The sequence below is a fragment of the Leuciscus leuciscus genome, assembly GCF_965113295.1.
Source record: "Leuciscus leuciscus genome assembly, chromosome: 21".
Lineage (NCBI taxonomy): Eukaryota > Metazoa > Chordata > Actinopteri > Cypriniformes > Leuciscidae > Leuciscus > Leuciscus leuciscus.
In genome coordinates this window covers 8,887,794-8,911,502 of record NC_138745.1, presented here as the reverse complement: position 1 = coordinate 8,911,502, position 23,709 = coordinate 8,887,794, and the positions used below count along the sequence as shown (strand labels likewise).

Sequence of the window (23,709 nt, the reverse complement as noted above, 5' to 3'; positions counted from 1 at the left end):
TGTTTTTTTGCTGTTAAACAATCAAGTCCAGTAATACAAGTGCTCCAGTTAATATAAACTGTAAATGCTGATTTAAGCACAAAGGTTTGATAGCTTAGACAGTGAAATGGATGTTGTGTAACTCGCATGTGGTTATTTTTAGTCAGTTTGTGATGGGAATCTTGCCGAACAGCTGTTGAGCTGATAACACATAGTGATTGGTTTAGGTTTGCTCATGTGGCACAGCAACAGATCTACAAACACCCAGAGAACGCACACCATGTGCTCGCTCTTAAGGTCCTTGCACACTGAGGACGAAATATTCGTATACGTTTTTTCGCGTTCATCATTCGGTGGCTCTGAATCATCAAAACACTTCTCAAAAGGCAAGCTACGGATGTGAAAAATGCAGAAAATCGAATCCGATCCGAATTTTTTTATGACTGACGAAAGTTTCGGAGACGGTGTGTGAATGTGATTGACAAAACGTGAGGTCGTATTTGTTTTTTAACGTGCGAAAATGTCGGATTCATTCAAAAGAACCGCATTAATCGAGAATTGCCATGTGACCAAATAAAAAATAATAAAAAATGTATACTCTTATTATTTTTTATTTGTATTTATCATTTTTTATTATTGTACAATTATTATTATATGTTGCACCATAGCTTGCACCATCAAACAAAAAATTCGAAATCGCAATATCGCTTATTGCACTTATCAAAACGTAAAGGCTGCGATTTTAATTAAGTATAGTGTCAGCGAACTCCATCTCTGCATTTGTTGTGAGTTTAATCTGCATTTGGGTGTTTTGTAACGAGATGCATTTGTAAACTTTTTATAATAGAAACTTAAAGGACTCCACCAAAATAAAAGTTTGAGGTTTTAACTCTTGCAAGTGGAAAAATTAAGACAAGTATTGTGATTTTGCTACTATAGTAATTAATTTACTTATAATTCATTAATTTATTATGAAATATGAATTATTTTACAGTGCAGTTTATGTCTTTGAGATGATAATAATAAGTATTTAAGAATACAAAATTATTATTTTTGTTGTTGTTTTTCTAATAATAATATTATCAACTTAAAAGTGTATAACAGGGGTTTTCAAAGTCTAAGACAGTGGGCCTCCCTTTTGACACAACTTACCCAATGGATATGTTCCAAAGCGACTGTCATGTAAACAGGCAGATCGGATTTTCTGAGGCATTAGGCAACGTCTCCGAGAGAAACCCCGACGCGCATCTGCAAAGGGACAGATGACCCGACGGAACGTTGTGTCGTCTATACAGGAGAGGAATGTTGACACGTTGGCACAACATATCAAAGATTGGCTTGCTCATCCTAAAATATCGGACCCACTGCTCCTTGTTAAAGTCATTATTTAAACAGAATCTGCTCCCACCAGTCCTGAGATCTCTCTCACACACAATAACTGAAGCAAATGCACAGGCTGCAATGATGGCACTTTTCGTCCTCCTCCGCCTCAAAACCATGGTGATGTTTGGCGAACTTTGCATAGGCCTAAATCGCAGAGCTAGCATCAAGCATATTTCGCGATCGTCCATCTGTGCTAGAGAATTTAACCCTTTAAGCATGCATGATGTTTCAGATAGTAGGCTATGGCAAGTGTAAACACATGAATCGGATACAGTTGAAAGAACGTGTAAATGGACGGTAAATTGGGCATCAACACATGCAGTGTAAACAAGGCCTTATTTTCAGAATAATAACAATTAAACTTTTTAAATGTATTAATTTAATCTAATTATTAGGCTATCAGTTTTAACACTCTCCGCTCCTCCCCTGGAATGCTCTGGCGCCCCCCTGGGGAGGCGTGCCCCATGCTTTGAAAACCCCCTTGTGTATAACATTTCCTTCCAGGGGAGAATGTAGACCCTCAGAACCTCTATGAATCCTCTATGAATCCTGTGGGGAAACACTCCTTTACTGTTCCTCTAGTTTTTGTCTGTGTTTATGTAGTTTTGCTGGTGGAAGATGCACCACTGCTTGTGACCTTTGCTTCTGGTCTCTTTCTGACTGGCTGACTGAAAAATTCTCTCTCTCTCTCTCTCTCTCTCTCTCTCTCTCTCTCCCTCGCTCTCCCTCGCTCTCTCTCGCTCTCTCTCTCTCTCTCCCTCTCTCTCTCCTGCTCTAGCATCGTATGTCGGTCTGTGTCATATGACGCTTTCGGGACACTGAGTTTGCCTGCCCTGTCAGGTTGTATGTTGGCAGCACAGAGGGCAAAGTGTCATGCATGTGTTTTGTGCAGAGACAGTGTGAGAGAAGAGCTACAGACTCTTCAATGGTTCATTGAGACGGAGGAGTACACAGATGATCTTTCACTGCCAGCAGCACAGCTGGCTGCTTAATGGCAGCAATCATAGACAGCAGCGTATACAGGGATCGCCTGGGGCGGCTCTCTCCTGCCTGCACTGAAAGGACTGTCTCTGTGAGTAATGAAGCCCGGCTGATGGGTGGGTGTGGGACATGACTTCACCAAAACCCCCCTCTGCACATTTGGCTTTGATTTGCGTCGCTGCTCACTTGTGATTTGGATTTCTCAGTCAGCTCCTCTGCCCACAGAACTATAGATTCATGGGTAAAGGCAGCTGTGAACCTATTTTATGTAAAACAAAGGGACATGATTGTCATCCTCCTTTTTATTCCCTTTCATCACACGGTTGTAATAATAGTATACAGTGTTGTCGTTTTACACATCACTAAATGTGTGTCAGTAATGTGGTTATTTGTTGACTGATGCAGTTCCATACAGTTCAAATAAATTCAGTGACTATCTAAAATTTCAGATTGTGACACTGTTTACCTTTTCTATTGCATTTTTAACTGCACACAGCAATCTCTTGAAATGTAAAAATATTTTTCATGCCAATTATTCCAATTTAAAATGTTTTTAAAATGTAATTTATGTGCTGCCTAATATTTTTGTGGAGACCGTGATTTTTTGTAAAATAGATGTTCAAATGAATATGAATAGTTCAAAAGAACAGCCTTTATTTGAAAACTTTTGTAACATTATAAACGTCTTTGTCACTTTTTATCAATTTTAAACATCCTCGTTGAATAAAAGTATACATTTTTCTCAAAAAGAAAAACAATCTCACTGACCCAAAACTTTGTAACGGTAGTGTAAAACTCAAACATTTTGTCTGTTTTGCATTGTATGCCTTCATTTTCCTGTAAAAGTGTGTTTTTGAATGCATAGTCTGTCATGAAGCTACATTTATAAGATCTATCTATTTTTTTTTTCTGGCAAAAACGAAAATACAGTGATTTAAAAATAAACCATTTTTGTGGTGTAACTATTGAAAATATCAGCAGGTTAAAATCTGTACTTTTACCCTGGCTGTAATTTTAGGCTTGTGTGGGCCAGCAGAATCTGTACAGTGACCCTTCACTGAGACAAAAAAACCCCGTCTGTCGCCCCAAGAGCTGCTTCCTGTCATAATACTGTTTCTCTCTTTTTGTGTCGTCTTCACCCCCGCATCGGCAGCTGTGTGGCAGGAACTGAGACCTCTGTGGCTTACCTGTGTGTTGTCTCTGCTCCCATGTGTCTGCATATGTGTCGTATAATGTGTCATTCTGAGGGCATGTTGCATAACAGCTCTCTCATCTTTTTATCAGACCTGCTCTTAGTGTGTGACTGCAGGAAGGATATTAATGAGAGGATTCGGTGCGTGGGGTCAGGCCTGCATCGTCACAGTGGGAGTGCAGTTTTGTGGTGGTCTCTAATACACCTTCCCCCATTAGGGTTTATTTATAGAGAGAGACTTCCGTTTACACAATCCCGGCTTGCTTGAAGCCTCAGAGAAACAGTTTTTCCAGCGGTAGTGTATGGGGATGTTCACACAGGACATGTTCTTGCGTTCTAGCTAGATGGAGCGTGATGAAACGGAACAGGATGTAGGGATCAAAAGAAGTGTTTTAAAAGCTATTTTTTGATACACAGTTTTACAGGTGAAATGGTTGTTAAAAATAGTTGATAAAAATATTTTATTCTTTTCATTCTTAGTGGATAGACAACTATAGTTCAAAATGTTAAAGCTATTTATATAGTGCTTTTCACAATATACGTTGATTCTAAGCAGCTTTACAGAAAATCATGATGTTAAAGTTTGTAATTTCTTAATGTCTTCATGCCTTATTGTCACATTTAACAGATTAGAGCTGAATGATAATATGATTTTTATTTTGCAATGATATAAACAATCCAATAGATTTGCTCTATAGTATATATCAGCGAATGTGAATATATATGCAGATATATTTGCGAATATACTGTAGGCCTATATACTGTATGTCAATGAATGTATTGGACGTACTATACTGTATATCCAATTTTATATTCAATATATCTCATGTATTGGACGTCCTATATCCAATTTTATATAAAGAGTATTGATTTATTTTCAGTTAGTTTATAGGGATGTAAAGATGCCCTCATGTCACGATTCGATACATATCATAATACCGACCGCACGATATGATATTATTACGATACTCCAAGACATTTGGTAAAAGGTTAACAAAAAATGTAATGTTGATTAAAATGTTAAATTTGATATTACATTGGGTGTGGAAATGAATAGGCTTGGACTTGGTGCTGGTAACCCAATGCACAGGACAATAGAAACACTAGATTAAAAGTATTCATGATTCTGAAGCTGAAAATACAGAATTATTGTAGACAAATATGCTTGCACTCTGTCACTGGCTAGATATATTTAAAATAATATAGGACACTTTTTACTGGTAATATAAGACATTTGGCATTATCAGGACCCACAAATATTCTCCCATAGCAATATTAAACACTATCAACACATTATAGTAGTTTAAAGTCTAAAACTCTGTAAACTCGAATTGTTTTCTCACACAGTATTTTTCATTTTGGGTGAACTATACACAATACACATTGTCACTAAATACGATACATATTTTGCATTTTTGAACTGCGATATATTGTGACACGATATATTGTTATACCCCTATTGGTTAATTAATTAGTCATCTATGAGTAAACAATTTGTTAATTGACAAGAATTTGGCGTGGGGCTATATTGTTTCATACCAATGGCAGATAGGAGGGTTTTTCAAAGTGGGTGATTTTTTTTTTTCTTCTTCTTCTTTTTTTTCTCTTTCTTTCCTTCTTTTTCATTTCTTGCTGGTGACGCTATAGCTGTAGGAATCACACGCTTCACTTTCAAAAAACCAATATGCTGATGCGGTGCAATGCTGACAGTGATGCAACGGCCAAAGATGTCCATCTGAAGCATGTGTACATAGAACAAAAATTAACATAATTCAGATGGAGCGCATTAACCTGTCCTGTGTGAACGGCCCTTAACACATGGGAAATGCTGCATACAGCTGCCTCAACTGTAGGTTTGTGGCTAAAAATGAGGTCTTGCACAAGGGATGTGTTGCCATTGTGTTCCTGTATGTTCAAAAGGTCTACTGAGGCCTACAGTGTTTTCACTCATTCTGCTCAGGGTAACGCAATATAGTGCTTTAGCGTGACTGACAGAAATATGTTGTGTGGGAATGAGCAGTGTAAAGGTCATAGATAGTAGTATTTACGTAAGGTCCACAGGACATGAAGGGCTGAACTTTTGCACCACTTATAGTCCTCGACAGGCCTCTTCAAAAAGTAGGCTTCATTGTCTTTGCACCCTTTTCATGAATTTTACTGTCTTATTAGCTTTTAATGTATTCATAGATACATGCAGGCTGTATAAATAACAAAACACAACCTCTCAATATATATGAAACATATATTACACAAAACAATTTTTACACGTGAAAGACGTAGCCGCACTAGCCGGTAACAGACGAGCCAGGGAAACACATACGGTCACACACCTGCAACCCTGAAACGCGTGTATGCGCCTCCTCACGTGTCCTGCGCAACTTTTTGAAAGGATAGTTTACACAAAAATTATAATTCTGTCATCATTTACGCGCCCTAATGCTTTTGCAGACTGACTTTCAGTTTTTTTTTGGTTTTTTTTCTTGATACAAATGAATGTTGACCAAGTACTGTCAATCTTCAAATATGATGATAAATGCATCATAAATATAATCATAAAGTAGTCCATACGGCCTATATTCCAAGTCATACTATGGTGTGTTATGAACAAAATTAAAAGTAAAAAAAATTATAGCTCAGAAATATCATGCATGCATTAGAATATGCACATATTTAAATGTTGTGCTCCCCAGACACTTATGAGACATATGGCAACCGCTAATGTTTGGCATGATTTACAGTACTTTACAGTGTTACCTAAGTACGGCTGCTGTGCTATTTCATAGGCAGGCGGTCAGGTAACAAGCATGTTCTTAAGTTCAGTGGTACACAGGTGTTTAGGTCAGCATTAGATCAAGACCACTCTGCCCTGTTGTGGCACCCTATTATGCAAGTTGAAGCCAGTGATGTAACCAGTGATATTACATCACAACTTCCTTGTTCTTTCATCTAATGAAGCGGGACTTTGCCGTCCAGACACATGTCTGGTGATTAGATGGCACAGGTGACTTTGAAGTTACAGTTTTCTCCTGCAAATGCAAGCAGAACAAACTAGCACTGTGCTGTACCATCACGCTGAGATCAGGAAACAAGAGAATCGCTGGTGTGAATCTGGTGCATTTATGAGTCAGGATACAGCAGGATCGGTGATCATTGCAGCAAGGTGAGTCAAGAGAGCCAGAGTAACATGCTCTGGTTATCAGGAAATTAAATGTCAACCAGTTTTATTTCTGTAATGTGAAAATTTCTGCGTGAATCTGGATATTCAAGACAAAAAAATGTAGTGTACACTGTGAAACAAAAAAATCTGTGAAATTTACGGTAAAAAAGCAGCAGCTGTGGTTGCCAGAAATGTACTGTCATTTTTTTTTTTTTAGGTTTTAAAGATTTAACTTAAATTTACAGTAAAAAAACTAACATATTTTATTAACACATGACACTAAAGTAATGCAAGAAACATTAATTTAACAAAGATGTAACTCAAAACCCTAATGCACATAACTGAAGAAAAAAACTAAGAAGAAATATAGATATTTCAATGAAAATACATCAAATGTTAAGTGTCACTCAAGGACTTTTTGGAATGTCAATTTACGTTTTTTCACTGGAAATTATACAATTACTTTGTATTCACTTCCAAAACTGTACATTTAACAGTATTTTACTGTAAAATAATACAACATTTTTTTCACCTTTTGTTAACCAATTTACAGGTTTTTACTGAAGCATTTTTTTCTCTTAAAATCACAATCATTTTTTACAGTGTAGGACTTTATTTACTCAACAAAGAATCTAATAGCATATGTGGCCTAAGCGATGTCAACAGAAAAGAAAGTTGTTTCAGAGGTGATGGAGAAAGTCATTACATTTTGATGAAAGATTATGCATACAAATCATTTTTTTTCTTTGGAAAAAAACTCAATGAGATCAGCAACATTCATTAAGTAAATGGGGTCAGTTTTGAATTCATGTTGACTTTAAAGGCTTGCTCTTGCTCGTGGCACAGATTAACTGAGATGTGAATAAAGCTAAGGTAATGTAAACACAGCTCAACCAGTGAGCGCTGCAGCTGCACGTTAGCCTGTAAACAACATTTCTTTCTGGGTTAGGGGTGGTTTATTTTGCCTCTCTGCCAGATATTACATCATACACGCTGAATCTGCTACATCTATAGATGGACTGACCCGATGAAGGTCAAGGCCACCCCACCACTGCCCTCCTCCCTGTTCATTTGATCAGACTGCAGTGCACCCAAACCACTGCGTCTCCATTCTAAAGACATGAATTAATACGGCCGGCCCTCGTTCAGAGAGAGAGAGCAGCGAGCAGAGTGCCCGTCTTATAATAAATGTAATGCACGCTTGCCCTTCCTCTTTCTTTACAGATTTCTTTTTGGCCGCATGCCTCCAGCTTCAGAAAAATGTTATTTGGCAGGCTGTTCTGTCCTCATTCTGAGCCTTTCATGTTAGAGCTGAGCTGCTTTGAGAGAGAGAGAGAGAGAGAGAGAGAGAGAGAGAGAGAGAGAGAGAGAGAGAAAACAAGCTGAAATCAATAAGACTTTCAAATTAAAGGGCTTATTTCTGTAGAAAATAATGGGTTGTGATTATCTTGTGTCCTATTTTGGTTTTAATGTGTGGAATAAAGTATTTTCTTTTCTGGTTTTGTTAAAACATTATTTAAAGTCAAGATGGAATCAAAATGTACTCTGTTTATGCTCTTATTACACGTTCCTGGTCCTATTGTGTACAATTCATCACTTCATGTTATTCTTAAGAAAAAAATGTTTGTCGTTGTAATTTTATCATCAATTTATTTACCTCTGAAAGTCTTTCTTTATCCTCTGCCGTCTCCTAGCTACTGGGTAATGTTTCCCAATAGCCAAATAGCCATTTAGGCATTTGTTTTAGCAAACTCACATTCAGGTCTGGCTTCTTTCTGGAATGGAATTCTCAGTTTTGCCATTCAGTTAATCCCCGATGGATAAAATAAAGTCCTGCCACACATTTTTCGTTGAATGTTCTGTTTCATGACTTGTTTTATTTGTTCTTAAGCATTTTTATAGACCTTGTTCAAGTGTATTTCCTTTGCAGTTATGCAGTTCAATATGAAACTGTATTCACAACCCATTTCACTTCTGTAATGTGAAACATTTTTCAGTGAAACAGGATGTTCAAAGAAAAAAAAAAAACATAACATTATACATCAGATATTGATTGAATTGTGAAAGTACCCATTCCATGCCAGAATTGAGTCAGACCTGAAATCAGGTTTGCTGAAACAATGTCTTAATAGCTATACACACTGTAGGTGAAGTCATTGAAAAGGTTGTTTTAATAGGTGGAGCAAGTTTTGATGAAAGGTTATTCATCAAAGCATAAGATATTTTTACTCTGCAATGATGAATTTGGCATGATAAGACCTGGAATTAGTATTAAGAAACTAAAGAAGGTACATTTTTATTTCATCTTTGATTTAGTTCTACAAATATACATACCTAAATATCTTCTCTAAAGCTTTAGATTCTGTTGTCTTATGCAACAACAGATGTACAGAAAATTTTAAGTGCTTTGGGAAAACAAAACAGATGTTTTCATCTGCCTAAAGAATTGTATTTCTGTGCAGAGATGGTGCCCTGAAAATATCTTGTTCTCCAGAATGCACTCACTGCGGTAGCTGTGTATTATTTATAGCTTTACTTTTCGTTTTTTCCGTGTGACCTCATTTTCGGCGGGAGGAGGTTGAGGATGATGGGTTTGACAGCGACCGCAGAATGAGAGAGAGAGAGCAGTGCAGAACCAGCCTTTTCCTCAGCCAATGGGAGAAAAACAGGATTGTGAAAAAACTGAATGCATGGCTTGGCTTCTGTCGTTCCTGTAAGACCCTGTTATTCACAACTCCAGAGTTAGTCCCCTATAGCCATACATCTGACTAACAACATAAAGTCTGGTCCACATTGTTCAGAAAGCACCATCTAAAAGTAATTAATGTGGATTAACTCACATAAAGCACAATAGACAGTTAGAATACCTTGTAAACACAATTTTGTTTCAATGCACCATATTAGTAGCCTGACTACGTCAGACTTCGTACTTCCGCTCAATTTCAGTTCGCTTCTGTACTCAGTCTGAGATAGCGACCTATCTCTCAGTTTTCCTCCGGCCTCAAAACAGCCGGCCAATCAACGAACAGAGGGCGAGCTGAGAGCCGTGACGTAGACGCTGATTGTACCGTGGATGCGTAGATTTACTTCACATAATCTGCAAAAGTCATTCACAGCCATGTTCACTCCGGTATTTCGCTCGATGGTTTTGTTTTCGCATCATACATGTGTTTACAGTGAAAGTTCGATGCGGCTGAGCCAGCACATAACACACGTCATAACCAAACGTTATGTGATTGGCTTACGGGTAACCAATGATTTTAAACTTCAGACAAGCGCCCCCCCGCGAGAAAGAAAACGCTTTTCTATTATGCCCTTCCAGACTCTGTCTACGAAGCAAAGCGAAGTAGCAGAGTTTGGTATTACCAGGCTACCATATTAGAGCTTTCCCAAAGAAGAAATGCTGTCCAGTTTTATGACATATGTATCATACAGTCATTGAGTGGACTGTGGTTGGACCATGAACTCCAGGTTGAGAGACTAGTCTAGAGTTGTCTTCCTCACCCAGACTGTAACAAAGCCAGAATGCTTTTTCTATAATCTATGAAGCTTGTTTCATAGTAGTTTGTAGTATAGATGACTTGAAGTACAGTATACTCTCCATATAGTGTCAGAATGAGTCAAAAAGTTTGCAGCTTGCCAAGAATAGAAATGGGCTTTTTGAAATATTCATGTAATAACGAGAAAAACTGTCCATTGTTTGGTGGTGAGGACAGCGTTCCCTCAGGAAGTTTGCTCGACTGTGATTGTACACTCAGCGAAACCCTATCAGCACCACAGTACTACTGATCATAAAACTGTCATTTGCATATTCCATCTGGCTTTGATTTTAAAGCCACAGCTCGCTCGCTCTCTCTCTCTCTCTCTCTCTCTCTCTCTCTAGTGCCGGAATACTTCTCCTCCCTCAAATTCAGTGTTACGAGTGGGATTTTGATTAATTCACAAAGGAATTTTCTAAGCTTAATTGCTTTAAAAATCCGGCTATCGATAAAATGAGCCGTTAATTGTTTGAGTATTTCGTAGGCAGTCCTCAAGGGCTCTTTGACAATAGATGATGATATAATTATCCATCATAGTTTGTGGAGAGATTGTCCGTAGCCGGAGGCTCTCAGGAGATCAAGCTCTCCACCCAAGACATTCACACTGTAGAAGATCTGAGCAGTGTTTTATGGATTTAAACATTTATACCAGTTTTTCTTTACAAATCTAACTTTACATTGAATTAATAGCTTAAAGCAGCGGAGGAGGTGAAGTGAATTTAAAAATCACCACAAACACAAGTGTGGAAGTAGAGATGGGTGACTCACAGAATGTTTAGTTTACTACTTTTATATCTCGGTTCAAATCCTAGAAGTTCCGGACACCCCCGTTCACATCGGAGCCATCCATAATGCTTCAGTGGCTCTCACAAAGGCGCCGCTATTTTTACAAGCACAGCTTGAAAGAACACACACAAATTGATATCATGAGTCAAGGCGACCACAATCTCCCTTTTATCTGTCCAATCCCTGAGAGCAACAAGTGGGCCTGTTGACAGACAGTTGTCCCTTTGTCTCGGTGTCTTTCTCTGAGCTGCTGCTACCTTAGAGAGTTGTTCTGAGAATACTCTGCTCCATCATCCAGCTCCTTTAATGTATGTGTTATGGGGGCATATTCTACACTTTTTGTAACACTCTTTGTAATTCCTGAAATCTGTTTATACTTTTCTGATATTGTAACTTTAAGACAGGTGTTTGACTGATACAGGCTTTTCTTAAAGTTGTGATGAAACAGAAGGGCAGGGACATTGTTCTATGCATCAGTTGACACATAAAATTGCCAACAATAACATGAAAAACATTTTACCTTAACTGGATAGTTCACCCTAAAATGAAAATCATGTTGCATCCGATGCACCGAAATGAGTTTTTTTCCGGAATACTGAAAATGAAATTAAAGTTTTCATTTAACTAAAAAAAAAAAAAAAAAAAAAAATCGAATTTAGCTAAATTAACTGAATACTATTCAGGGTGTTGTGTCCTTAGGTGGTAAACCAGTCATAGTAAATGAAAGCCTTTTGATATTTAAGCCAAACAAATTGTACATATCTAGCATAATGTTTGGTCATGGTGAAGTGCATCTACAGTGCTGACATGTTTACCTGTTGAAGCTTATCCATGTTGTGGATAAAACATTAATGGACACTAAGGACTAACATTAACAAAGAGGTTTAAAGGAACAGTTCAATGAAGAACTAAGCTCCTGATATTTTAGATATTTTAAAGAATGTTAGTAACCAAAACATTTGTGACGATTCACTTTCAATGTGAGTAAATTATTACAGATGTTTCATTATTTTGGTTGAAATGTCCCTTTAAACCTCTTTATTAATGTTGCACATTAGTGTCCATCCATTTTTATTTTTATTTTTATTTTGGCAATGGGAGTATGTGTACACAGTACAATCAGACTTTTATTTCAACAGAGCAGTCCTATTTTCCATGGTACTTCCCCTTTAAGAATTTCAGGAGAGAAATGAACCATAAAGGCTAAAAAAAATGTAATTAGTGTTGTCTGAATATAGCTACAAATGTAATTTATACTGACACCTATCAGCTTAGATGCAGCATCATGCAAAAAAAAAAAAAAAAACCCTCTTAATAATGCACTATTTGCAGTCGACCTTAATCTGTTACACATGCAAAAGGGTCCAATATTGGTCATGTGATTTCATTGTGAAGCCACTCCATATCAAATAAAACCACAGCAATGTCTTGTGTTGAAAGTGAATATCATTTTAAACCCATTTTTCAACTGTGCCATTTCTTTGTGTAAAACTTTTTAATGAGGAGTAAATCTCCAAGGCCATTCAGCAGATGTGGAGCGTGTGAATTGTGTAATAAGTCAATGGAGTGTCACAGCAGCCGTGAGAGTGTAAATAGTGTCTTTGTGCCTTATTTTAGAAGCAGTGCACAGTGACAGACTGAGATGGCTCATTGGCTGTTATTTGTGCCTGTGTCTTCTCAGCAACCATATGAGAGGGATTTTATGTGTCTCTACTGTGTATTCAGTGACTGCCTGCCTCACCGTTGACAAGCTCCTTAAAAAGACTGAAAAATGACTGCTGAATTCACTGCTATGCCAAGTCATGTGTTTAATAGACCATGATTTTGCTCATATTTGGATTTATTTAGGCTACAAGTGGATTATTTGATATTGACATTATCACAATCAACATAGAGAAATAGATTTGTTTGTGTGTCATTAGAACAGGCCTGAAATATAGTTTGTTCATGTCTGTCAAGTGAACTACAGTTGGTGGTGGAGCAAAAGTTTGAAGAGCATCTTGCTGAGCAACTTATTTGCTAGAACTTGCTACTTCATAGCATTGACATGGTCTTCATAGCATTGTCATGGTCATTTGCCTGTGGAGACGTTTGTGTGATTTGTGTTGATTTGCAGTGCTGGTGAGAGAGCGAGAAAGCGAGAGGAGGAAAACAAAGGCCTATTGACAATCAGATAAATGTCAGATGAATCTCACAAACCAACCAAAGCTTCCACCGCTACCACTCACAGATCAGTTCTCCTGCTTGAGTCTCTCTTTTTTGCACTCAAAATGAAGGCAGGCAGACAGTTTGCTTTTATGCTTTATACTTGAGAAAGGATATTAGGTACAATCAATAGCTTTAAGATGATGCATACATTTAATAAGGCTAAAATAAGGCCTTTATGAAGGAAAATAATGCCCTGGGGTAAATATATGTTCATGTTCATGTTCATGTTGTTTTGCAAAACATTTGTGCTGCTATTGAGGTAAGGTTAGCACAGGTTTGGTGTAGGAAGGTTTAAGGGTGGGTTAAGGGGTTAGAGGATAAAGGTAGAGATGCAACAATTGTAATTTTCTTGACCGATTCTGATTTCCGTTTTTTTTTTTTTTTTTTTTTTGGTAAGTGTGACCTGGCGATACCAATCTTTGCAGATTACGATGTTCTTTCAAAGAACTATAATTGATAGCATATACAAACAAAAATCTACTTTTCTTCAATGCTACATTTTCATTTCAAGTAAAAAGAATAAGAACAATAAACTTATTTCAAACAACAACAACACATAAATGCAATCAAATAAATACACTATATTCAGGTAAGAAATGATACAGAAATTAAAGTAGGCCTAATCAAATGTAAAATATCACTGGATAGTCTTCATTGTAAAAATTAAATACAGATTAATGATTACAATTAGTTACAAAAGTTATTCATTCAAGAGCAGACGGTGATTTTCTATTTGTCTTTTGATCTTTTATTAACATGACAGACAGCAGCAGGAATATTAGACTGCTGTCACTTTAAGAGTTTATGCACGGATCCAAAATAGTATTACACAACTTGCATTATCTTTCTCAACTAATTAGGTTCCAAAACTAACTGTGTTTAACTGAACACTCGCCAAGATGGACATTTTGACATAATTGTGTGTGTATTTGGCCGTTTAAGCGCAGTAAGCCACTCATTTTGGTACTTGCGACTCACAAGCTGCTTGAGACCGAGAGAAATGAGAATTTTGGAATGACACAATTTTACTACACTATATTCAACAACAACAGCTCATTCCGTGCATCATACGTCATTATCCAATTTATTTGTCATTGCACATGCACAGAAATGTCCAGTTTCAGTTTTCAATCCGATCAAGTATACATAGAAATAGAAAAGATTTAAACCACCCCTTACAATCCAACTGAAATTTCTATCGGATTTGGCCAATTCATTCCGATTGATGTGGTTACTTGTAACTTTTTTATTCCGACTGTGCTACTAGTCTGATCACAAACAGATTATTAGGGTCCATGTAAACACAGCTAATGTTCCTGTTTGTGCAAGCAGCCTGACATTCTCATAATATCTGCCATGTTAATCATAGGCAGTGGCAGATGGAGTCTCTGGTATTATGGCAGATCGCTGATGGGGGATTCCTGGGGATTCAAACACTGAGCGTGACCTATGGCCAACTTTATTACCAGAACAAGTGTTTGAGATATCACTAATAACATATTAACCACTAAAGAAACCAATGCTGTAGTAGATTATATTTATACTGCCATATTTTCTGAAATCTGAATTTCTAAAAATAAGGAGCAGAGACGTTAAATCAATATTGTATTTATTGATTTATACTTCACACACGAGGCACCTGTCATGGAGTTTCACAGGTGGCACTAAATTAATATTATGAGTTTTGGTCTCAAAGGTGAGTTTGAATGTGTCAGAACTCTTACCCCCTTTTCCTCGGGGCACCAGCTTAGGAATTTCGTCTTAGCAGTAAAATAACAATCAAAGATGTTTGTTGAATAGATAAAAGTATGTAAATTGGAGGTAGTTTGTCATCTGATTAATCTGAAGGATTTGTGAGATACCGTTAACTTGTACCGTTAACCATGTCGTTAGCTTCCATTTTTAAGCCTTGCGATTTGAGAACGAGTGACTTGGTACCGCTCACGCGCAGTAAGCAGTGAAACAGTGCTCATTCGATATTTGCGCGCGCTGTCTGAGAGACGGGCTCTGAGCACACGCAAATAAAGCCTCTGCTCATACAGCGCATGGGTACAATCAGCACAAATAATCAGCGCTTGCTGAATAATATTCCTGATCATTTATGTATCAGACTATATATTTTGTTCACAGTCTTCTCTCACAGTCTGTTCAGTGTCTTTAAGGTTTTACCAGTGCATTTCTCACTTTCCAAACCACCACCACCACCAGAATACCTTTGGCAATGTTCTGAACGGATAGAGTCCAAACAAACAGCTACAAATATCTGTCATTGAGAGAACTTATTTATGTGAATAAGTATGAAATGGATGTATTGTAGTTTACATCAGTTTTAAGGTTCCCAAACATTGTTATGAATGGATTTGGATGAATCATGTTTGTTTCAGCCACTGTTCTTGCATCCAAAGGGTGCTAAGGAATTTGTATGGCAGTTGGCTTAAACCTTAGGGATTAGTCTTAAGATGGGTGCAGGGCAGAAACTGCCTGTGGACCAATGAGAAGTCCTGTCCTTCCAGCGCTTGAGGTGTCTGTCAGTTGTCCTAGCATCCTTATCTGATGGTGTCGGACATTTGTTTGTGCTAGTCCACCAAAATCCAATCAAAATGTAGCAAAGAGAGGGGCCCTTCCATAAAACAGTAATCAAGTGAGTGAAGCTCAATATCACTCAACACTTCAGCCTATGAAATGCTTATGTCAGGACATCTGTATACAGGTTTGCCACGTTGTCTCTTGGGCAGCTGGCAGACATATCAACAGGCTTGGAGTCCCTGCACTAAAAGGGATATTCTTAGAGCATTCACCCGTCCATCTCCAAACCTGATCCACACAAGCTGCTCTCACTGCGCTGAAGATAACACTCTCTTATTGATCAGGAATCATACGAGCTTGCTGATTAAAATCTTCACCGGTGCAGTTCTTCCATCTTGGTGCACAGTGCTTTTCTGGGTTGACACATAATTGGCACCGTATTTCATCTTCATGACCTTAAAGCAGGAGATAAGGCAGCGTTTGCTGAGGTTTATGCCGGAGCATTTGGTGGAACGTTAATTGCATGAATGCGATCACAGCTGCCGAGCTGCTACCTGACCCTATCGGAGCGGAGCAATTTGAATGGTTAAAGTTATTATGCAAAACAGGCAGAACAGAAGAGGAACGCTCCATTAAATGAAATGTCACAGTGTCTAGAGCTTCCATTTTGCATTAGAGAAAATAGGGAAAAATTATCATCAACCCATAAAGCCTACTTGATGTTTTTTTGTTCTCTCTGCAATTCTTGTTTGTGTGTTTAAAAGTTTGGGGTCAGTAATATTTTTTTTTTGTGTTTGAAATAAGTCTCTAATGCTCAAAAAGTCTGCATTTATTTGGTCAAAATACAGTAAAACAGTTATATTGTGAAATATTATGACTTAAATAAGTATTAATAAGAAATAAGTATATTTTAAAATGTAATTTGAATTTTCAGCAGCCATTACTCCAGTGTTCACTTCAGTATCACATGATTCTTTAAAAAAAAATCATTTTAATATGCTGATATGGTGCACAAGGAACATTTCTTAGTTTTATCACTGTTGAAAGTTCTGCTGCTTGATGAATAGAAAGTTTAAAAGAACAACATTTATTTGAAACAAACATTTTTGTAACTGTATTTAAAGTATGTACTGTCACTTTTGATCAATTTCAATGCATCCTTGCTGAATAAAATATATTATTATTCTTACGGACACCAAACTTTTGAACGGGAATGCATGTGTGTGTGCATGTGTTTGCTATTTAGCCCATGCAGCACTGGGGAATATACAGAGCAATCAAACATGTGATTGACTGACACCTAGTCTTATTATAAAGTATTTAATTTAGTTAATTTAGCTTAGGGCTTTTTCCTTTGGCTAATGTGATCCTGACTGGGAATTCTTGTGTAATTCTTCCATTATTTTACATTTTAAAACGCCGGTTTTACACAGACTGCGTGAGCGAGGCGTTTCAGTGAATGGGACTAATTCTAGGACGTGACACCACACAGGTCATGCTCCCAGTGTGAATGTTGTAATCTGTTAATATGCATTTATGTGATGAGAATCCGGTTTGTTGAAGGGAATGATTAAAAAGTAGTTTCACCAGTAGCATGCAGACATTGTACATAACATAATTGTGAAGGCAGGATCTACAGAGAACGGTCAAAGCAATGCCATTACACGTACATAGAATGAATGAGGACTGAAGAGAGCGCGTCAATAGGAACACAAAGCCAAAACCCATAAATTTTAGGCTATTTAGAAATTCCGGCCTGGCGATGATGAAAAAGAGGATGTATGGTCACCCTTAATCCAGTGAATTACACAGATTCCAAATATCAACACACACAAAAAAATCACACATTCTGGGTAAGAACTAGCAGTCTGAGAGAATGTGATGCATTTACTAATAAAAGACTTGTGGGAAATCACAGCAGCATGTCTGTAATTTTTTAAAGCGGTGCTGTGTTTGACTGCGCGCTGGCAGTGTACTGAGAGACGGAATGAGCGCGAGACGTGGGATTGGGTTTCTGCACGTGAAAATGTTCTTTGATCATGGTGGAGCGCTTTGGGTCTTTTGAGCATGACAGCTCGGGTGCCAAGAACACACTGCGGCATATACGCTCTGGACTTCAGCAGGCTTTTATCAAGCTGTCTGAGAGAGAGGGAACACTCACGCACCCATACTCATTTCCTGCCACATCCTGCTTTTCAGCACGGGCGGCTTCAAATGTCATGCTGTTATCTTCCCTGGCTCCTCATTCCTGATGTGTGTGTGTGTGTGTGTGCGCGTGTGCGCCTTATTCACATGTCTGTGCTTGTGCCTCTTATAAAGCCATTTATGATGACTCAAATTGGTATAATTGTCATAATTTCCTCACTCTGATGTCATTTCAAACCTGTTTTATTTTCTTTTGTCTGTGGAACACAAAAGAATAGATATTTTGATGATAAAGATATTTTGAAATGTCTGTTCCCCCTCCCATACAAATGGAAGTTAGTGTTCATCAAAACGGTTTGGTTACCACCATTCTTCAAAATATATTTTCCACGGAGGTAAGAAGGTCGTACAAGTTTGGAATAACATGATACATTTTTTTATTTTTTTTTTATTTTAAACTATCATTTTAATTGCAATTCTGAATGATCTATTGGTGAATAGTGGATGTCTGAAATTGTTGGTGGTGCAAGTATTGTATTGAGTATTGAAGTATTCAAATTGTGTGGCTTGTTTAATGCTGTTACTTTTCTAAGCTTTTCTAAGCTATGAAATGTCTAAGACTTGAGATTATTGCCTGGCAGAAATTGTTGCCTGAGATTGTTGGGGCTAAAAAGCCTAAAGCCTTGGTTAAAATAATAACGTAAAACTAATTACGTCTGCTGAAAGGTTGTTTTAATGGCAAATAAAGTTATTGACTTTATTTACTTTAGAATAATGTGCTCTGATGAATTGTGCAAAATAAGACCTGATACATTTATTAAAAGAGCAAAATTTGTCTCCAAAAAATTGACAATGTTGTCTTTAAAAGCTCATGTCTTCATTATCCGGGTCTTAAGCATTATCAGTGTGCCTGTATCTGTAGGACAAACAGAGCTGTTATTTTCTCACAGTTCGTGTCTTCGATTCGGGAGACTGAACATGGTGTCCTGCCCTTGAGGTGGGCACAGCCACTGGAGTGTAAGGAAAACCACCCTCACTCATGCGCTCTAGTGGGCACACACACTTTCCCTTTAATCCTATACTGTATTACACACCACGTCTGAGCCAAGGACATCCTACCTGCGAGCCAAATGCCTGTCCCTTCATTTTAATTTATGTGTATTATTGTGTCCTCTCTGAAAGTGCGTCCGGTGACTAATGGGTTTCAGCGGGCTTGTATTTCAGCCCAGCATGGCCATTTGAATACCGAGCTGCTGAGAAAGTCGCCTGGACCCACGAGGAGGAAGCGTGTACATGGCCTTGCTTACTAAAGCTTTATGAGCTCTTTAAAGGAATAGTTCACAACCCATTTATGTGCCTACCCTCTTGTCACCGCTATGACTTTTTGTGGAACACAAAAAGAGAAGCTATGCTGAATGTCCTGGCTGAATGGACAGATGACATTAAAGACTGCTCCCAAATTGTCATTAAAATTGTGTGTTGAGACATCAAGCAGTCCATTTGATATCCAATGGGTTGTTTTGTATTTGTTTGTTTTTTCCCTTTAAATTTAGGTTACTATGAATAAAATGGAAAAATCATAAATCAAATATTATATAATAAAAACAAACTGTAATATGCTACAATTTAATATTGATTCAATGTATTGACCAGCAATGTATTGATCGCCTTCCTCTTCGGACATGGCAAACTTATTATTTTATTTTTTATATGACTTGACCTGAAGAAGGACAGACGCAGATAATCGCACACGCTCAGTCGATCTCTCTCATACTCACTGTTTGTTAAGGCTTGTTCAGTGAAAATCTACAGAGCCTCTTTACACATCACGATAGTACACAGTCTCAAGTAAAAAAGAGCCAACTGGAGAAAAAAAAAAAACATTCTTCACTCATGTTATCATTATTAACTTAACATTCATTAACTTTAACTTATCAACACTTTAACTTAACATTAACTTTCATTAACTTAACAACATTGAATTTTACATTCAATACAAAGACAATAATAAAAAAGAACTCTACGATAACATCGTGGTTGTGGCGGTTGCTTGTGTTCCTCTGTGGTTGGCTTATGGTATGTTAGGTGCTTTGTGCAAGATTTGATGTCAGTGATTCTATGGGTTGTTGCATGACTTATCAACACTTTTCCTCACATGAAACCACAGTACTGGGTGACTTCAGAAGACTTGAAATATTGCTCATGGGTAATATGAGGTATAAGGGTTTTTATTTTTATTTTTGGAGCTAAAGAGCGTCTGATCACATTCACTTCAATTGGCAAAAAGAAGCCAGGACTTTCAGCCAAAGATCTACTTCTGTGTTCCACAGAAAGTCATACTTTGGAACGACATGACAGAATTTAAATTTTTGGGTGAACTATCCCTTTAATTCTTAGTATGTGTGAGTGTGTGTTTGTATGCGCGCACCAGTGGCCTGCTCATCGGGGTGAGTCATTCTGTGGGGCGGCTCTGCCACCTGTGATGGCAGACAGATTAGTTACATTGTACATAGCAACGCCCTTTTCATGGTTTACACTCGCCTCCATGCCACCCCCACCCTCTCTGTTCCTCTCTCACTCTCTCTCTTTCTCTCTCAGATTCTTTCATTTCACTCTCTACAGTGCCACACTGATTTTCTCACCACACAAACAGCCACTGAAAAACTCGTCTGCGCAACAGCAAACCAAAATCCATGACGAGGGGGAAAATACAATAGCAGCCTGTGCGTGCTTGTTCTTTCAGTACGTGGCTCTCAAGAGCTTCCTGATCGCTGCAGTGGCGGAGTGTGTTTGTGTGTGTTAACCGCTTGTGTAACCGGGCTCTGGAGGAAGCAGGCTGCCTGACCCAGTTCCAGACTCAGGCAGGCCGAGAATCATCGCTCACTGAACGGATCGGACTTGTTCTCTGGCACCGCTGACGACAGACTCGCTAACAGTCTGATGCTCAGATACAGAGAGACGAGCAGACGAGGGAGCGTGTGAGCGAACGAACGGTCCGTTTCACTTTTTAGTCCTCCTCGCCCTGTTTCTTTGAGCTCTGCGGCAGCGGAGGCTTTTCTCTCATTCTGTGTTTCCTGTCAGCCACATAAAATGTCTGACATGTGGTTAGCGTCTGAGCAGGGAAGGTCTCTCTTCAAAGCACGCCTCTTCTTTTAAAGACCACGAGACGTCTTTGAGAGAAACTTGTGCTTGTTTGTTTTGTTTTTCTTCCTCTTTTTCTCTCACTCATCTGAGTCCCACTCGAGTTCATTTAACTTGAGCGGCGCATGTCCACTGACCGGGCTCCACTTTTGGCTTGGGTTCATCCTCAAGACCAGCGAAGAGGTAAACAATCTCTTGTTTTCCATAGATAAGCCTTTTTACGACTTTGAGACTGTATAGCCTGAAGACATTGAGGTAAATGTTTCATGTTTAGCCGGTTACATTAGGGCGTGTTGGATCATTCATGTCTTCATCTAACAGGATGTTTATCAACCATCTGCTTGTGTGCAGTCAATTGTGTTATTGTGTCTACAGCTACAGGGCGCTAACTTAACTGGTTGAAAGCACAAGCCTCTTTCGGAGCCTTGCAAAAACTACAAGCCTTTTCTCTTGAGCACAAAAATTTGTCAAGGACAGACCCAAGTATATCAGAGTTTACCGGCAGAACTGAGAATTAAAGTTGCAGGGGATTTTTCCTGGTTGTATGCTTATTAAAGCAGTAGTGCGAAAGACACGTGAGCGGCCCAGACAGACGTGGGTGTCGGATAGAACTGCAGCTGTGTGGAAAGCCCCCGCTTATTTAAGACTGGGATGGATGGTGTGCCTGTTTTTGGCTGGTTGTTGGACAGGGGTCGTCTAGTGTCAGTTAGGGTGAAAGCAGGCGGAGGTGTCTTGTGTTTTGACAGGCCTGTTCGTTCATTCCAGCAAAGCTGATCATATCTTCCTGTTCTCTCTCTCTGGGGCAAAGTCTGGAGGGGCATTTAATCTGCTTGATCCACTGAGAAGTGTACTGCCTGAAACGGTGTATGTATGTGTGTGTTTGAGGGAGGGAAGGGCAGGGTTGCACTATGACCCATTTAGCAAACAGCTCCTTCAATGCAGCACTGTGCATAGTGCGGCTGTTTCTAATTATGGCTCTCGCATCCGAGAGAGAGAGAGAGAGAGGACTAGAGACAGTCTTGTTCCAGAACAGTCATTTTAGAAGGATAGTTCACCCAAAAATGAAAATGGTCATTGTTTACTCAACATCATTTTGTTCCAAACCTGTATGACTTTATTTCTTCTGTGGAACACAAAAGGTAATGTTTTGAGGAATACCCTGAGTGCTCTTTTCCATGCAAGGAAAGTGGAGGGAGACCACAAGTAGGTCAAAGTGCACCATGAAAGTGGGACATACAACTTAAATATCAGTCTGTTCCTACATAAGGTAATGGTTTCAGAAGACTTGGAAAACAGTGTTGAGAGAGTTTTGTTGCTGAACAGTAATTTTCAAACCAAAAGTCATGTGGGTTTGTAACAATATGAGGGTGAGTAAATGATGGCACGGTTTTCTTTTTTGAATAAACTATATCTTTAATTCCTGTCTATTCTTTGTTTTGATCAGGTCTGTTGTTCAGATTGGTTGAAATGATAAAAGTGTGTTTGCGCTATTATTGGATGTTATGAGGGAATGTTGGTTGGGATTATTTTGTGTTTGTGTGTCTGTGTGAGGTTGGATTTGTCAGGCAAAAGTGGGAAAGTACCGTTCCTCCTGTTGGGATGGGTTTTTCTCTGCAGTGTGTGGTGGTTTCTCACGAGTCTGTCTTTTCTTAGGATGTCAGAGGGAATGTGCAGCTTTCTCTGGAGCAGAACACACACATACTGCCAGCTTTGTGCTTCTCCTTAGAAACACATTAGGCAGGAAGTGACCATTGAACTGAAGTCGGTCGTTAGAGCTGACTTGGCCGGGTGTCCCAACCTTCTGCTCAGTTTCACTGTTTTAAGGGGATGAAGTTCTGCGGTGAGGTTGTAAATCTTGTGTACTGCAATATTACTTGGAATAGTACGGCTCGCTCTCTGTCTCTGGGTGCGTTCGCAATGTCACACTGCTAAACTACTACTAGCAGTCTACAAATACATATGGAATACTAAAATGTGCAGTAAAAAACTGCATGGACCTTCCATTTCCAGTGTGACAAATTAAGCAGAAGGGATACCAACCACAATTTAACTTTGACTAATGTATCTCTTGATTAACGTTCTTAATGAAATTAAAAGAGTTAAAGTGCATTCATTAGTTTCACGAGAGAATCCTCACGCTCATTGGCTGCTGCCTCTGTAGATACGCCAGTAGCGTAGTGTTGTTGTTGAGTGAAAATTAGACAATAAAACACATTTATGAAACTGGAGGAATCAGTCTCTGTAAGGCCAAAGATGCACCCACAGAAAGACAGACAAAGAAAAAAAGAAGCGTAAACATTGAAGTGCATACACAAGATATTTTGACAGAGAAAATCCTGCTTAATTGCTTCTGTTTTGTTGGACAGGTTTGGAAATTACTGAATAGAACCGACTGAAGTATTGGTCAGACAGTCATGTTGACATACATCGATAGATGGAAGTCCATTTTTGCACAGAATTGGTTTCTTTAAATACATTGTCACTTGGGATGTATTTAGTAAAATAAACATGCTACATAGTGAGGTCATGTGACACATTTAGTAGGCAGTATACATTATACTGCATAGTAAGCTGCATACTTGTAGTGTATTTTGAACATAGTCTCTCAGAGACATGAGAACCGAATTAGCAACGGTTGTGATTGAGACATCCTGGGGGGAAACTAGCCCCCC

The 23,709-nt window shown here is 38.6% G+C and overlaps 1 protein-coding gene across 4 annotated transcripts in view; it reads left to right on the top strand.

The window, feature by feature from the left end:
• jmjd1cb (jumonji domain containing 1Cb) overlaps positions 1-23,709 on the top strand; it is a 128,831-nt gene that overhangs the window by 61,362 nt on the left and 43,760 nt on the right. The window contains exon 1 of one of the 4 annotated variants that reach the window (XM_082151471.1): positions 19,432-20,893. The exons of the other annotated variants lie outside the window; for them this stretch is intronic. The gene's annotated coding sequence lies outside the window, so the exon portion shown is untranslated. Of the gene's footprint in view, positions 1-19,431; positions 20,894-23,709 lie in introns of those variants that run through there. 4 annotated transcript variants of the gene reach the window in all.